At 42.6% G+C, this 16688-nt stretch overlaps 1 protein-coding gene across 2 annotated transcripts in view; it reads right to left on the bottom strand.

The window, feature by feature from the left end:
* The window catches only part of LOC135198495 (solute carrier family 35 member F6-like), a 46953-nt gene that overhangs the window by 16367 nt on the left and 13898 nt on the right, over nt 1-16688 (bottom strand). The window lies entirely within an intron of this gene.

Genomic DNA, 16688 nt, shown 5'->3' with positions numbered 1-16688 from the left:
TATATACTTACCTAGAAATCATATGGCTATTAGTTTCCACATATAGCAGCCAAATTCAAATTTTCAAGGGTAGTGCTCCAATTGCTCAGTGTAGGCAATACATACTAGGATTGAATTAGCTAAACACTTCATTCTGTTTTATGCATATGTCCATCAGACGGGAGGCGGGTGGGCTCCGATCATATAATTACTGGATATGTACAAAATGACAAATTTTTAACCAATTTGTATTTTTCATAGCTAACAAACCTGAGGTCTTAACATTAGGATAATACTAGCGCCAAGCTGGAAACCGGTAGAATTAATAACAAACTTGTGAGATCCTGGGACTATTGGCATCTATACCAGGTCACGGGTATAGATGCCAATAGTCCCACTCTTTTCCTATTATTGAGAGGAGTGTGTTGCTACTGAAAAGTATCCTACACTCTACATTATCTTTACAGTATGGCTGTCCCCCTCACCTGCATCTAGTCCGTTCCAGCTCATGATGGTACTCTCCTCCATACTGCCCGTAGGTAAAGGAGTAGTTAGAAAAGTAGCAAAGAAGAAAGACCGGTCATCTCATTCACTCTACTTTCATACCTTCATCTTAGACTAGACACAAACTGACCTGCCAGGGGTACTGGATGAGCTATACCACCTGCTGGGCAGCCACCACTGGACCCAAGGAAAAAGTGTCCAAGGATCTATCATCCGAGCATGATCACGGCAGTGGGTTGGAGTAGACTGTAGGTGCTGTCAAGATCTACTCAATATATAGCAGCAGGTCAGCAGGGGGTCAACCGCTAGCTGCATTTTCATTGGCCGGTGGCGCAATGCGCTCCTGCCATTGGTTGAAGGAAGTTTTCTTCAAGACGCTTCTCATCGTTGAAGGTCGCGCTGTTGCAGCCTGGCAGACCGTTGAGGCTGGGGCATGGCTTCCCTAGGCGTTCTGTCACGACGGCTCACGATGTCATTGGCTGCTGGGCTGCTAGTCTCATCTGGTATTCTCTCTTTGATTATTTTTCTCAAAGCATCTTCGTGGATGCTTTGAGAAAAATAATAAAAGAGAATGTGACCCCTACCGAAGCCGACAAGGAACTCGAACTTGTAATTTATTAGCAAAATCGACGTATCCGGGACCTTATTATGAAGAACAACCCGACCCCCACAGCAAGAGACCTCTTGAAACAGTCGAATGTAGTCTACCAATTCTTATGCCCCATCCATGGATGTCCCGGCTCTTACGTTGGTATGACTTCTATGAAACTGTCTAAGAGGATTTCCTGCCACGTACAAGAAGGAGCGATTAAAAACCATATCATGACAGCACACCAGGAAGCTATCTCCCGCAATGGTATTATCAAGAATATCAAGATACGTAATAGGGAGGGCTCCTGACTAGCGACGCTTGCGACTGCTCGAGACACTCCTCATACAGCAAGAGAAGCTCTCATTGAATAAGACGCAGGAAGTGCTTTTCCTCCCCACCAACTTAAGGAGACCTATGTGTATAAATAATACAAGTAATACCAGACCGAGCGACACCCCCGATCAAAGAATACCAGATGAGACTAGCAGCCCAGCAGCCAATGATATCGCGAGCCGTCGTGACACAACGCCCAGGGAAGCCATGCCCCAGTCTCGACGGTCTGCCAGGCTGCAACAGCGCAACCTTCAACGATGAGAAGCGTCTTGAAGAAAACTTCCTTCAACCAATGGCGGGAGCGCATTGCGCCACCGGCCAATGAAAACACAGCTAGCGGTTGACCCCCTGCTGACCTGCCGTTATATATTGAGTAGATCTTGACAGCACCTACAGTCTACTTCGACCCACTGCCGTGATCATGCTCAGATGATACTGGGAGAAACGTTGACCACTAGATTAACATATATTTTGACCTATATGTTCATTTACTGTGACAAATAAATAAATTTGTAACCATTATCCCTGAAATTGACTCCTCCTGATGAGTAATATCGGCGCAATACTCGCCAGTTGTAGTAGCAGAGAGAAAGCTATTATTAGAAAAATATAAGAGACTATTTTACAAGGAATGCAGTGGATGCAGCAATATCTTTCAATAATAATAATAATAATAATAATAATAATAATAATAATAATAATAATAATAATAATTTTATATCAACAAGTTGTTTTTGCATTATAGTACCAAAGCCAATAAGACTTTAGTAATGTAAAAACACTGCTTTTATTCTCATGAATTCAGATGTATGTATTTTCAAATAACGTAACCTTCTAAAAAACTATATACGTATTTATATCACCAAGTAGTTTTCATATTAGTCTCAAGGCAAATTCGACTCTAACATAACAGAATATTTACGAATAACTGACTACTCAGAAATCATAACCTATTAGAATTATCAGGAATTGAAAGTGCAGTAGAGCCCCGGATCTCGACGCTAATCTGTCCCAGAAGGAGCGTCGAAATTTGATTATTTCGAGATCTGAATCAAGTTTTCCCATAAGAAAAAACTGAAAATGGATTAATCCGTTCCTGACCACCAGTTATTACCCTAACCTTGCCTTTTTATACAATAAATTACATGTAAATTACAACTAAATAAGTTAAGAGTTAAATAAATATCATTTTAAACATGATATTGTTATGATACAATAAAGTTTGTTCATACTTACCTGGCAGATATATATATAGCTGTATTTTCTGAAGTCCGACAGAATTTTAAAAACTTCCGACACACGCAGTGGTCGGCCAGGTGGTTAGTACCCATTCCCGCCGCTGGGAGGCGGGTATCAGGAACCATTCCCATTTTCTATTCATAATTTTTATTTCCACTGTCCCCTGAGGGGAGGTGGGTGGGTACTTGATTATATATATCTGCCAGGTAAGTATGAACAAACTTTATTGTATCATAACAATATCATTTTGTTCATGAAACTTACCTGTCAGATATATATATAGCTGAATCCCACCTTTGGAGGTGGGAAGGGACAGAATAGAAGGATTTTAGGAAACAAATGCATGCAGATGATTTACATCTTGGTTCCACCTGTTAGCATAGCTGGCTTCGTGGTTACTGCCACGTAAGTCTGCTTGTGCTACTAGAGTTGCCAGCGAGGTAGAGACCTATATAGCTGGTGCACTCCAGATGATCTGTCAACAGGGGCGAGACCACGACGTGACTAGACCATATTGACCATACCATGAGGGCTAAGAAGTAAAATAAATATATATATATATATATCACCACCTGACCAACCTAGCCAAAGTTAAGGTGTTTTAACTAAGGCTTAAGAGTTAAGAAGTCGCCGTTGTCGGCGACTCAACTAAATTAAGAGCTCTTCCTAACCATTTCTACAGGATAGGATGAGTGGTACTTCTTGCCCCCAAGATTGTGTCTGCAGACACGTATGGCCCTAGCGAGCAGCAGATCTCATATGCCATCTTCACATCTCGCAGGGAGTGTGAAGTGAACACAGAGTTGCTTCGCTAAAACATGGTACTCAGGATGTTACTGAGTGCCATGCTCTATTGAAATGCTTCGAGGCCGCGCCCTCACCTCGTGAGCATTTAGATAAAAAGATTTCAAATCTTTGTGCAAACACAATGAAGGAGCATTTTTGAAAGAACTCCTTAACACTAAAGCCAGGGTGTTCTTCGATATGGGCAAGTCTGGTCTTTTTCGGAACACTGCAGATTGCCCGAATGACTTCGACTTTCTTGGGTTTTATGTAGATAAAACTTGAGAGACCCGACAGGGCACAGGACTTTCTCTGGCTCCTGCCCACTAACTTGTGCCATCCTTGCTTCCAAGCTCCTGGCCGGCTGGCCCAAGGACAAAACGGGTTTCCATTCTTAGGCCACAACGGAAGGCTTAGAGAGCACACCGCCTTGTGTTCTCTAAAGCCAAAACTTGTGACGATGGCTTAAATTTCACTAACCCTCTTTGTCGTATCTAGGGTGGTTAGAAGAAGGCCTTCCTGATCACATGCAAAAAGTTAACAGGTAGGAGAGGTTCGAATGCTTTAACATCAAGAACTTCAGACTACGTCTAAGTTCCATATTGAAAGCTTCGATCTGACATGCACAGTCAGTCCGTCTGTACTAAAGTCAGGTGACCGACCAGTTGACCAGTCAGACGAATCAAGGACAGCAAGGCTGTACCCTGAAGACCATAAGGCACTATTCTTCGCTGAAGGATGAGTGTCTGGACTGCCTGGGCGATTCAATCTAAGCAAACCTTGGGGGTGTGGATCACACAACCCAACGTCGTCAGCGAATCAACTGACTCGAGCTTCTGGTGCCAGGAGAAAGGAGCGAGACAAAAAGGCGATTCAGTCCCGAAGGAAGAATGCCTGACAGTCCAACCTGGTCTCATGTTACACGATCATCGGGGGTGGTATAAACGCAACTGACTTCGTCAACAAGAAACTCAGGGCTACTATATGTCGCCTGATCTCGCACGAGTGTCTGACTCCGAGAAAACAGGTGAGACAAAAAGTAGATGGTGAGCGAGTTTCGAGATCCCACAGAACTCAAAAATCGTGAAGGGCTTTGTTGTTTGACAGACGCAAATCTCTGAGCCAACAAAGGCAGTCAACAAAACATATTTGCATATTCTTTAATAGTTGTGACTGCCAGCTTATCCCATTCTTCAGACGGAAAAGGAAGACGGTAATCTTATTCCTGTCAACCTCTCGATAGTCTGAACGTAGTCAGACTCAGAGCGGAGAGGTTATAGGTACCTTTCGAGTTAGAGTAGACCGACTCTCTCGGAAAAGGTCCTTGGAAAGTGAACTAGGAAATATGTGACCTCTGTGAATCCAGGATTCTGAAGGCCAACATGGGGCGATCAGCGTCATTGTCGCTCCCTGTGACGTCATAAATCCTCTTATTACATTTCCTAAGCGATTGAAAAAGGGGAAAAAAAGAGACTAAACATCCATCCCCGTTCAATATCATAGGATGGCGTTTAATGGTCACTGATCCCCGGATCGAGAATAAGGAGCAGAGAACGAAGCCGCCTCTTCGTCCTCAACATATCGAAGAGAAGAATGAAAGGGCGTCCCTAAAGTCTACACAACTCTCAACTTACTTCTAAAGAAAGATTCCACTCGGAAGTGAATAGTTGCTGCCGTCGATCGAGACGATTCGTACGGACTTTTGCAATCCTGTAACGAACCTGTAGAGGATCGTTACATTTTACGCCTGTGTTATAATAGGCTCTTTCTCGTAAACTCGAACAAGGACCGAGAGAAGATACTTCTTAAGATATGAGAGAGCTGTGGAATATCAGAGTTGATCTGGACCACTGGTTCCCAAAAACTCGTTTCGAGGACTGGAGGGACTACCGAATCGCTTTTACTTCTTTCAGATTAAGATCCAGGACATCTGAAACCCTATCCAGATGTCTGGCACCTTCTTTCTATCACCTCAGGTGATAGACGCACTGAGAGATGTTCAGAATCATTGCTAGATCTTGAATAATATTTCAGTTTTCCCGGTAGGAAAAAACTGTGGTCTGAATTGCAGTCTAATTCGGGGAAACAAACTTCTTCAGGAAGGAATGGTCCCCAGCAAGCTCATCCATTCCCTCCCGAGTATGCTTACTTCCCTAAATAAGGCTGCGCTTTGCCTAAGCAGGAGAGCAAATAAAAGTGCAATGTTGCGGTAGACTCGTAGTTCCATACCGTGCGGTAACGAGCACCGAAAGGATTAAGAGATAACTGTGTTGAACATAGTAAGGCAAAACGAATGCAACGTTTATTCATTCACGTAAGAAATCCCCTCAATCTTAGGCTAAAGTCCGTGATTGTAGGACAGAGATACAGTTAGTCAGTCAATCCCGCAGGAGAGACGTAACCGTCAGCACAGAGATACGGTTAGTCAGTCAATCCCGCAGGAGAGAGAGACGTAACCTACCCGCATGGACAGCGCACGATCTGTCACTGAATACTGGCTCGGTTGGACTGGAGGACAGACAGCGTGACAGCAGCAGCAAGCAGCTTACGAACGTCGTCTCTTAACTTTATGTCTGGGTTGCCAGCTACCCTATTCTACGAAGAAATAGGTCCGTTATTTTTGAGCAGAAAGACTCTCAAGCTGGTATATTTAAGCGAAACAGAAAACGCTAAATATATAGATGCGTTTGTGTCGTCAGAACACTACCATACAACGGTAAAAGATAAATCGGAAACTCCTGTTAGGCTGCAGGGAGTAACGATTAAATGTCCTTAAAATTAAAATAAGACAACAGACCTCTCGGTTGCCATCCGAAGAGGTAACTACAAGCAAGCGTATATGACTTGAACCAACCAGAAGTAAAATAACGCAAGGCAAAAAATGAAATTATATCACAATAAAGTTTGTTCCTAACTTACCTGGCAGACATATATATAGCTGAATTCGGAAATACAGCTACATACATATCTGACAGGCAAGTTTCATGAACAAAACTTAAGAGAATCGAAGCAGTCGAAGCAGTCAGCTCAAGCTTCTTATGTTATTGGACATAAGCGTTCATTGACGTAGTCTACAAGTCTATTTCTTGTACGAGTCTGCGAATGACGAATGAGAGCTCTTCCGAATCTTGTCGATAAGAGCTTATTCGCTTACGCAATATCAAGTTAATGAGATGTTTGTCATGAGAACTAACCCATTTACGGGACAAAGAGATATTTTGTCAAAGAGGGGATACCCACTTACTTGACAAAACGAAAGTATATTGTCAATGGGGGAAAGTCACTGAATTGACAAAACGTAATCCAGGGAGTCGAGCATTTAATTTTTCCGATTCCCGTCTCAAACGAGGACAAGGGGCAAGAATCCTGTTAAGAGACTGGGCTTACGGCAAGTAGGACGACGATGTTCAATTCGGCAGCGTAGTCCCGACTAGAAACTAACAAAATCTATCATCTGAAAAACCCTTTCAGATGGGCTAAAAAGCTTGGAAAATTATCCTGGGAAGAGGAAGAAACTCTCCAACCAGCTTCCTCTCCCGTATCACAACTAATGCCTGCTAAAGCTTAAAATTATTGCAGTATGGCAAAGGAAGTCCTGTCTTGCGCTTTCCTGAAGAGCGTCCTTTTGATGAGTGCCTTTGCAAGAATCCTACTGAACGTTGCCGAGAGTCCTGACGTGCAGGACATCGAGCCTTACATAACCCGTAACTGCCTTAGCGCAAAAGTCTTGACTGCGGTAGTGGCAACTTAAATTTATGGCAGAATGGCAAAGGTTGCGGTAGAGCAAACGAGATCTTCCTTAACTCCATCCACCTATGCGAAAAGCAATATTAATTGACAGAGAGCTCTTGAATTCACGAAACCCGATGTCTGCTGGGTTTCGAAGAAGAAGTTGTCTGTTCACTTTAAGCTTCCTCCGAAGCACTGCCTACTTCACATTCTTTGCAGGTGAGGTAGAAGGTATCACCGAAGGTAGAGGTAAAATTCTTTAGGCCCAAATCTGAAACAAGAGCTTGAAGAGTTCAACAGAAACGTTCAGCCAGGCGACACCCCCTGCGGCGTGCGCTGGTGCCGCTCGGCGTCCACTGGAGCGCGCTCGGCGTCCACTGGAGCGCGCTCGGCGTCCACTGGAGCACGCTCGGCGTCCACTGGCGCGCACGGAGCGCGCTTGGCGTGCACTCGCGCGCGCCTGGAGTCCATCCGAGCGTCCCAGGCGTCCGCTCTCAAAAGCTTCCTGCTACTATGACTTCTTTTACGTATTTCTCGGTGGAAAGACGGACACGAGTTCAGGCGACGTTCGCCTTCTTACTTCTCCCTGAAACGCATAACGAGAGAGAGAGAGGACGTGAAGCGTCCTCTTCTATAAAAGCTTCTATTTAGAGGGCGCGAGTCCTTCCGCAAAGCTCCAACCCTGCACGGAGAGGACGCTTCGGAGGACGAGAAGCAAACTTTCAGGATTCGTGCACGCGCACGCACTTTGGCAGTCTGGGGATTTTCATCAGTAACTGCCGAAGGCACGCCAGATCGGTGGGGGTTCCTTGTAACCCTCCTTCGGCTTTCGACATGCTCCCTCCCCAGGTCCTGGGAGTCAAGCAGAGGTCCAGGCCTAGAGGCGAAACGAGGCCGATCTGACGCACCCTCCACTACACAAGGGGTATCACTGCACTTCTGCACTTCACTTTTACTCTCTAAAGCAAGCACTTTCGATTCTAAGTTACGAATCGAAAGAGTATAAGAGAAAGGGCAATTCCTCTACAGACACTGCTTAGGGGCCCGAAGGCAATACTGCTGGGTTAGGAGTAACAATTACAGAAGTAGCACTTCACAGCAATGAAGAAGAGCGAGCACCTCTCGTAGACATATTCATAGCCCGTAGGCCATACTACAGGGTTAGGCAAAATTAAAAGTCTACGGAAAAGGTTAGCAGGTTTCACACCCTGGACTTTTGTTTACGGATTAATTGCGTATCGGAATCATACGTCTTCCTTACGGAATTAGACATGTTTACTGATTAATTGCGTACATACGAATCATACGTCTTCCTTACGGAATTAGACATGTTTACTGATTAATTGCGTACATACGAATCATACGTCTTCCTTACGGAATAGACAAAGTCTCACACTCCTTACATGACAAATCTCAACAAAGAAGGAAGACCCATACCCCTCGTACATACCAAGTGCGGATCTACCGAAGCTTTCGGTAGCCACACCCTATCTTTGCAGACAACCCCGTCTGAAACTAGCCTAACTAGATTCAGATATTTTAAGCAAAAATGAATCAAATTCAAATCAATTTAAGATAACGTATGCCTAGCCACAAATCCAAGTAAATAAATCAAAAGACAATTAGGATACTTAGGGCAATGAAGTTTCCAAAATCCTAAGACGGAGGTACTGAAAACAGGTGTTTTCAGCACCGGCGACAGAAAAATTATGAATAGAAAATGGGAATGGTTCCTGATACCCGCCTCCCAGCGGCGGGAATGGGTACTAACCACCTGGCCGACCACTGCGTGTGGTCGGAAGTTTTTAAACCAAAATTCTGTCGGACTTCAGAAAATACAGCTATATATATATCTGACAGGTAAGTTTCATGAACAAAATATATTTATAATTTTAAATATACAATACACAGTATAAAAGAAAACTGGCCTATTTCCAACCAATTGTTGACCGAGAGCCATAGGCTACCTAGGTAACTAGTAAGTAGAATGTAGTGTAGTGGGTAGGCATAAAACGTGTTGCTAACATAATCAAACATTGAAAAGCAAGTCTAATTATTACAGTAAATTAATAAACTATTACCCTATATTGCATACTTTTTATTTTTTGAGCAGAAAAATTATTTCCTAGGTAATATGTTTTGGATATTTGATGGAGATAACCTTCATATAACTTTTTTCAATTTATTAGTTTTCTATTATAAAATATCACTACGTTGTCCCCAGGCAACATCGTGCAACTTGTATGAAATTATAATAGTAATTTATTATGTAAATACATCTTCATTTATGACTTATCTACTGCTAAATAGAATGAACTAGCAATTCTCTGGTATAAAATTCTTTTTAAATTATCATAAAACTTCATTTTAAAAACAAAATGTGGACAAACTTCTACACTAAATATCTTTTCAGTACAAAATATATTCTGATAGATGCAAACAGTCCCTTCACGATAAGATAAAACGCTTTTATGAAAGTAGACATAATGCATAAATTCTTACAAATGGTTTCCTCTGAAAACAGCAAATAAAAATTAATTTCTTTTAAAACCAGCTACTAGAAATTATTTTCTTTTGAAAGCACTATGGCACAGAATAGGTAACTTTTCTAAATAATGTTTTATGCAGTATAAAAAGTGTTACATGTGAAATTTTTGGAAGCAGTTTGTTCTGGGAGTGAAACAAATTTACTCTACATTTGCAGCAGAAAACCTTGCATATTCCTGTACATCCTGGGTACTTGTATTGCCCCTTTTTCTCTGCAAACTCAGGAAAATAGCCAATCATGTCAGTTCTTATTGGATTGGCTGTTATTTTTGCTGTGAGCCCTTTTTAGCTTTTGCTCTGTACAGGTCATCTACATTCACTGATGGCCTTCCCCTTTTAGGTCCATGAACCTTTCCTTTCAGTAGTAAGCAATCTAATACTTCCAGCTTGAACTTCAGAAGGGGAAGTTTATCTTTTTCTCTGGAGTACCACTCAGATCAAAGTCTCTGATGTAAAGAAGCTATGCTTGTATTAGCATCCCATAAAAAAAAAATGCCAGAGAAATTTGTGGTACCATTTTTTGGACCTCAGACCAATTCTGTATAGGGCTAACAGGGAATCAAGGAGGTCCACCCCACCCATGAATGTATTATATATCATGATAATTGAGGGACATGCTATTCTACATAGTCCTTGGAATTTTTACTATCCTCATTATGTATAACATACCAGTAAACTTTTCAAACTCATCCATTGTCAAATTCAGTGGTTTGTTAGGATAATTTTGCATTGCATATATGTTTGACTCATCAACTAATAATTTTTCCATGGTATTGTCAAGTAATTCTTCAAAATATTTTATAGGACTCCTCACACTACCATCACCAACAAAAACTTGGCCTATAAAATCTGTCTAAAGAATCTACATCTTCTGACTTTTTTGTCTTCCTAACAGGTTTTCTGCTTTTCTTTCCTTTAGTACAGGTGCTTGGATAATCCTCCTCTTCAGTTTCTTCATCATCTTCTGTTTCATCCTCTGAAATCTGGATTTCCAAATCTTTTCCAGGTTCATTTTCATCATTATCATTTTCACTCTCCAAATTTTCATCTTCAGATTCACCTTGTTTACCTGCCTCATAACCATGACCATAAAAAGATGAAGGATTCATATTTGATATCTGTGGGTGAAAAATTCACAGTACTAAGCTAGAGAAATGTGCCTAACATTTTTTGTAACACACCATAATATAGAGATGCATATATGCCCCCTTTAGGTGAAAGATGTTACTTCAAGGACACACACTTACTACACTGCAAGTGCACGATGTTGCTTCAACGTTACAAGCATAATACACCATAGTGCATATGCCTCAAAGACAAGCAGGACTGGCCTCAAGTGAATAATAGGTGAATAATAACACTAACTACCAAAAACTGGCATCTGACTATCTATTTTACATATTTTGTAAATTCTTGTAACACTGTAACCCCATATCATTCTAATTCATACTATAATTTTAGAAATAATTAGGAAGATCCTTGTAACATGGATATAACCTCTCAAATGTACATAATGTGGCTTCAGAGCAACAAACAAACATCACTCTAAAGCATGTCAATTAAGATTTCAGAAAATGCTAATGAAGTCATCATTGTAATTATACATGATTACTTTATACACTGCGATTTTTGGATGAACATATATGCTTATGTATGGGAGTGACAGACCTTTGTTTTTGGTTAGAATCTAATAAGCTAAGGGAGGTAAAAAAAACCACAGTTGTCCTTGATGAGGCATGGGTGGGACTGAAATAATGATGAAAATGGAAGGTGTCATAGAAAATGTTATGGCAAGGAGTAACTCAAGCAAATTTCAATGTGTTAATTCAAAACAACATTGATCTATCCATTATTTTTCATTGTAAACCTTAGTCAACATTATGCCATATAGGGTTAAAATTAAACCCAATTCATATTTGTTATCAAAAACTTACGAAAAATTGCATACATTAAGTCGGCAGGCTAAAGTCCGTGATTGTAGGACAGAGATACAGTTAGTCAGTCAATCCCGCAGGAGAGACGTAACCGTCAGCACAGAGATACGGTTAGTCAGTCAATCCCGCAGGAGAGAGAGACGTAACCTACCGCGCATGACAGCGCACGATCTGTCACTGAATACTGGCTCGGTTGGACTGGAGGACAGACAGCGTGACAGCAGCAGCAAGCAGCTTACGAACGTCGTCTCTTAACTTTATGTCTGGGTTGCCAGCTACCCTATTCTACGAAGAAATAGGTCCGTTATTTTTTGAGCAGAAAGACTCTCAAGCTGGTATATTTAAGCGAAACAGAAAACGCTAAATATATAGATGCGTTTGTGTCGTCAGAACACTACCATACAACGGTAAAAGATAAATCGGAAACTCCTGTTAGGCTGCAGGGAGTAACGATTAAATGTCCTTAAAATAGACAAACAGACCTCTCGTTGCCATCCAAGAGGTAACTACAGCAAGCGTATATGACTTGAACCAACCAGAAGTAAAATAACGCAAGGCAAAAAATGAAATTATATCACAATAAAGTTTGTTCCTACTTACCTGGCAGACATATATATAGCTGAATTCGGAAATACAGCTACATACATATCTGACAGGCAAGTTTCATGAACAAAACTTAAGAGAATCGAAGCAGTCGAAGCAGTCAGCTCAAGCTTCTTATGTTATTGGACATAGCGTTCATTGACGTAGTCTACAAGTCTATTTCTTTGATACGAGTCTGCGAATGACGAATGAGAGCTCTTCCGAATCTTGTCGATAAGAGCTTATTCGCTTACGCAATATCAAGTTAATGAGATGTTTGTCATGATAACTAACCCATTTACGGGACAAAGAGATATTTTTGTCAAAGAGGGGATACCCACTTACTTGACAAAACGAAAGTATATTGTCAATGGGGGAAAGTCACTGGATTGACAAACGTAATCCAGGGAGTCGAGCATTTAATTTTCCGATTCCCGTCTCAAACGAGGGAAGGGGCAGAATCCTGTTAAGAGACTGGGCTTACGGCAAGTAGGACGACGATGTTCAATTCGGCAGCGTAGTCCCGACTAGAAACTAACAAAATATATCATCTGAAAAAACCCTTTCAGATGGGCTAAAAAGCTTGGAAAATTATCCTGGGAAGAGGAAGAAACTCTCCAACCAGCTTCCTCCCGTATCACAACTAATGCCTGCTAAAGCTTAAAAATTATTGGCAGTATGGCAAAGGAAGTCCTGTCTTGCGTTTTCCTGAAGAGCGTCCTTTTGATGAGTGCCTTTGCAAGAATCCTACTGAACGTTGCGAGAGTCCTGACGTGCAGGACATCGAGCCTTACATAACCCGTAACTGCCTTAGCGCAAAGTCTTGACTGCGGTAGTGGCAACTTAAATTTATTGGCAGAATGGCCAAAGGTTGCGGTAGAGCAAACGAGATCTTCCTTAACTCCATCCACCTATGCGAAAAGCAATATTAATTGACAGAGAGCTCTTGAATTCACGAAACCCGATGTCTTGCTGGGTTTCGAAGAAGAAGTTGTCTGTTCACTTTAAGCTTCCTCCGAAGCACTGGCCTACTTCACATTCTTTGCAGGTGAGGTAGAAGGTATCACCGAAGGTAGAGGTAAAAATTCTTTAGGCCCAAATCTAAACAAGAGCTTGAAGAGTTCAACAGAAACGTTCAGGCCAGGCGACACACCTGGCGTGCGCTGGTGCACGCTCGGCGTCCACTGGAGCGCCGCTTGGCGTCCACTGGAGCGCGCTCGGCGTCCACGCGGAGCACTCGGCGTCCACTGGCGCGCACGGAGCGCGCCTTGGCGTGCACTCGCGCGCGCCTGGAGTCCATCCGAGCGTCCCAGGCGTCCGCTCTCAAAAGCTTCCTGCTACTATGACTTCTTTTACGTATTCTCTCGGTGAAAGACGGACACGAGTTCAGGCGACGTTCGCCTTCTTACTTCTCACTGAAACGCATAACGAGAGAGAGAGAGGACGTGAAGCGTCCTCTTCTATAAAGCTTCTATTTAGAGGGCGCGAGTCCTTCCGAAAGCTCCAACCCCTGCACGGAGAGGACGCTTCGGAGGACGAGAAGCAAACTTTCAGGATTCGTGCACGCGCACGCACTTTGGCAGTCTGGGGATTTTCATCAGTAACTGCCGAAGGCACGCCAGATCGGTGGGGGTTCCTTGTAACCCTCCTTCGGCTTTCGACATGCTCCCTCCCCAGGTCCTGGGAGTCAAGCAGAGGTCCAGGCCTAGAGGCGAAACGAGTGGCCGATCTGCGCACCCTCCACTACACAAGGGGTATCACTGCACTTCTGCACTTCACTTTTACTCTCTAAAGCAAGCACTTTCGATTCTAAGTTACGAATCGAAAGAGTATAAGAGAAAGGGCAATTCCTCTACGACACTGCTTAGGGCCCGAAGGCAATACTGCTGGGTTAGGAGTAACAATTACAGAAGTAGCACTTCACAGCAATGAAGAAGAGCGAGCACCTCTCGTAGACATATTCATAGCACGTAGGCCATTACTACAGGGTTAGGCAAAATAAAGTCTACAGGAAGGTTAGCAGGTTCACTACCCTGACTTTTGTTACTGATTAATTGCGTACATACGAATCATACGTCTTCCTTACGGAATTAGACATGTTTATGATTTAATTGCGTACATCGAATCATACGTCTTCCTTACGGAATAGACAAAGTCTCACACTCCTTACATGACAATCTCAAACAAAGAAGGAAGACCCATACCCTCGTACATACCAAGTGCGGATCTACCGAAGCTTTCGGTAGCCACACCCTATCTTTGCAGACAACCCGTCTGAAACTAGCCTAACTAGATTCAGATATTTTAAGCAAAAATGAATCAATTCAAATCAATTTAAGATAGCGTATGCCTAGCCACAAAATCCAAGTAAATAAATCAAAAGACAATTAGGATACTAGCGGCAATGAAGTTTCCAAAATCCTAAGACGGAGGGTACTGAAAAATGTTATTGTCATGATACAATAAAGTTTATGCATACTTACCTGGCAGATATATACTAGCTATAGACTCCGTCGTCCCCGATAGAAATTCGAATTTCGCGGCACACTCTACAGGTAGGTCAGGTGATCTACCGCCCCGCCGCGGTGGCGGAATAGGAATCATTCCCGTTTTCTAAGACAGATTTTCTCTTCCACCTGTCTCCTGAGGGGAGGTCGGGTGGGCCATACACCGTATATATCTGCCAGGTAAGTATGCATAAAACTTTATTGTATCATGACAATAACATTTTTATGCATTCAACTTACCTGTCAGATATATACTTAGCTGATTGGCACCTTTGGCGAGGGTAAGAGACAGCTAATCTACTGAAATAGACAGGAAACAACATATGTTGTAGGTAATAAAATTAAAAACCTTGATTCCTACCTGTGTTAGCGAAAGACTTCATGGCTACTGCCTAGGAGCCCGTATCGCTTCAAGAGCCTCAGCGAGGTAGTGACCTCATGCGAAGAGTTCTTGATGGTCTGTTACAGGGGGGGGGTCTTACCCACTTACGCTTCAGACCTTAGGTTGGATCTTTGTCAATGGGGTCCTATCCACTTACATGACAAAACACCTTGCCTATTGGCATGATCATAGAGCACGCCACTAATCCCGATCACCTGATCCTTATTGGGGTTAGTACTACGATTGAAAGGAGTCATCCCCGAACATCCTTTCAAGCAACCCACAACTCAAAAACAATATAAAAATAACTAATTAAAAATATACAAAAAACAAATTTAAGGATCAGCGTCTGCTCCATTTCCCAGCATAGTATCCGCTGATACATAAGGTCCAAGAGAGAAACATTTATCGTATGTTATTCTAACATCCTTTAAATAATGGGATGCAAATACTGAATTGCACCTCCAGTAAGTTGCTGCTAAAATGTTTCTCATGGACATATTCTTCGAAAAGAAAAGAAAGGGAAGTTGCCACAGCCCGTACTTCGTGAGCTTTCACTCTCAGCAGCTTTAAAGAGTTCTCTTGGCAATTCCTATGAGCTTCGGTAATTAATTACATTTCTGACAAAGAATGCAGTGCGTTTCTTTGACATCGGTCTATTGGGGTTTCTTACCGAACACCAAAGACCTTGTCGACATCCCTGAAGCTGTGTCTTCTTTTCTAAATAAAATTTTAAGGTCCTGACTGGGCAAAGGGACCGATCCAACTCTCTTCCTACCAGGGAAGAGAGTCCCTTGACTTCGAAACTTCTAGGCCAAGGTTTAGAAGGGTTCTCATTCTTCGCTAGGAAAAGATCCTGAAAGAAATGACAGCCGAGTCTTTTCTAAATCCCACCCGAGAGTCCAAAGCATGCAATTCACTGATCCTCTTAGCAGTTGCTAGAGCCAACAGGAATATGCATTTGCTAGTAAGATCTCTGAATGAGATTTTATCTATAGGTTCGAACCTGTCCGACATCAAGAACTTTAGGACAACGTCCAGGTTCCAACTCGGGGGAATCGATGATCTCAATTTCTTAGTCTCGAAAGACCTGATGAGATCATGAAGATCCTTATTATTCTCGAGATTCAGCCCTCTGTTTCTAAAAACAGCTGAGAGCATGCTCCTATATCCCTTGATAGTTGATACGGCCAATTTGGATTCTTCTCTTAAGAAGAGGAGAAAATCCCTCCGCGAGTTCGGTTACAGAGGTATTGGAAGAGGACAGCTTCTTCGACCTACACCATCTACGGAAAACTTCCCACTTCGATGGTAGACCCGCAGGGTAGAGGCTCTCGCGGGACTTCTAGGCAATTGAAGTTGCCACTTCTTTGAAAAGCCTCTCGCTCTGACCAGTCTTTCGATAGTCGAAAGGCAGTCAGGGAGAGACTTTGGATGTTTTTGTGGAACCTCTCGAAGTGGGGTTGTCTGAGCAGATCTGTCCTGTCGGTAGAGATCTGGGGAAGTCCACCGTCCATTCCAGTACCTCTGTGAACCAGATTCGGGAAGGCCAAAAGGGAGGGAGCAATTAGAGTCAT

Source organism: Macrobrachium nipponense, chromosome 22 (genome assembly GCF_015104395.2).
Source record: "Macrobrachium nipponense isolate FS-2020 chromosome 22, ASM1510439v2, whole genome shotgun sequence".
Lineage (NCBI taxonomy): Eukaryota > Metazoa > Arthropoda > Malacostraca > Decapoda > Palaemonidae > Macrobrachium > Macrobrachium nipponense.
Note: the sequence above shows the minus strand (reverse complement) of the source record. Positions and strands in the feature narration are given on the sequence as shown.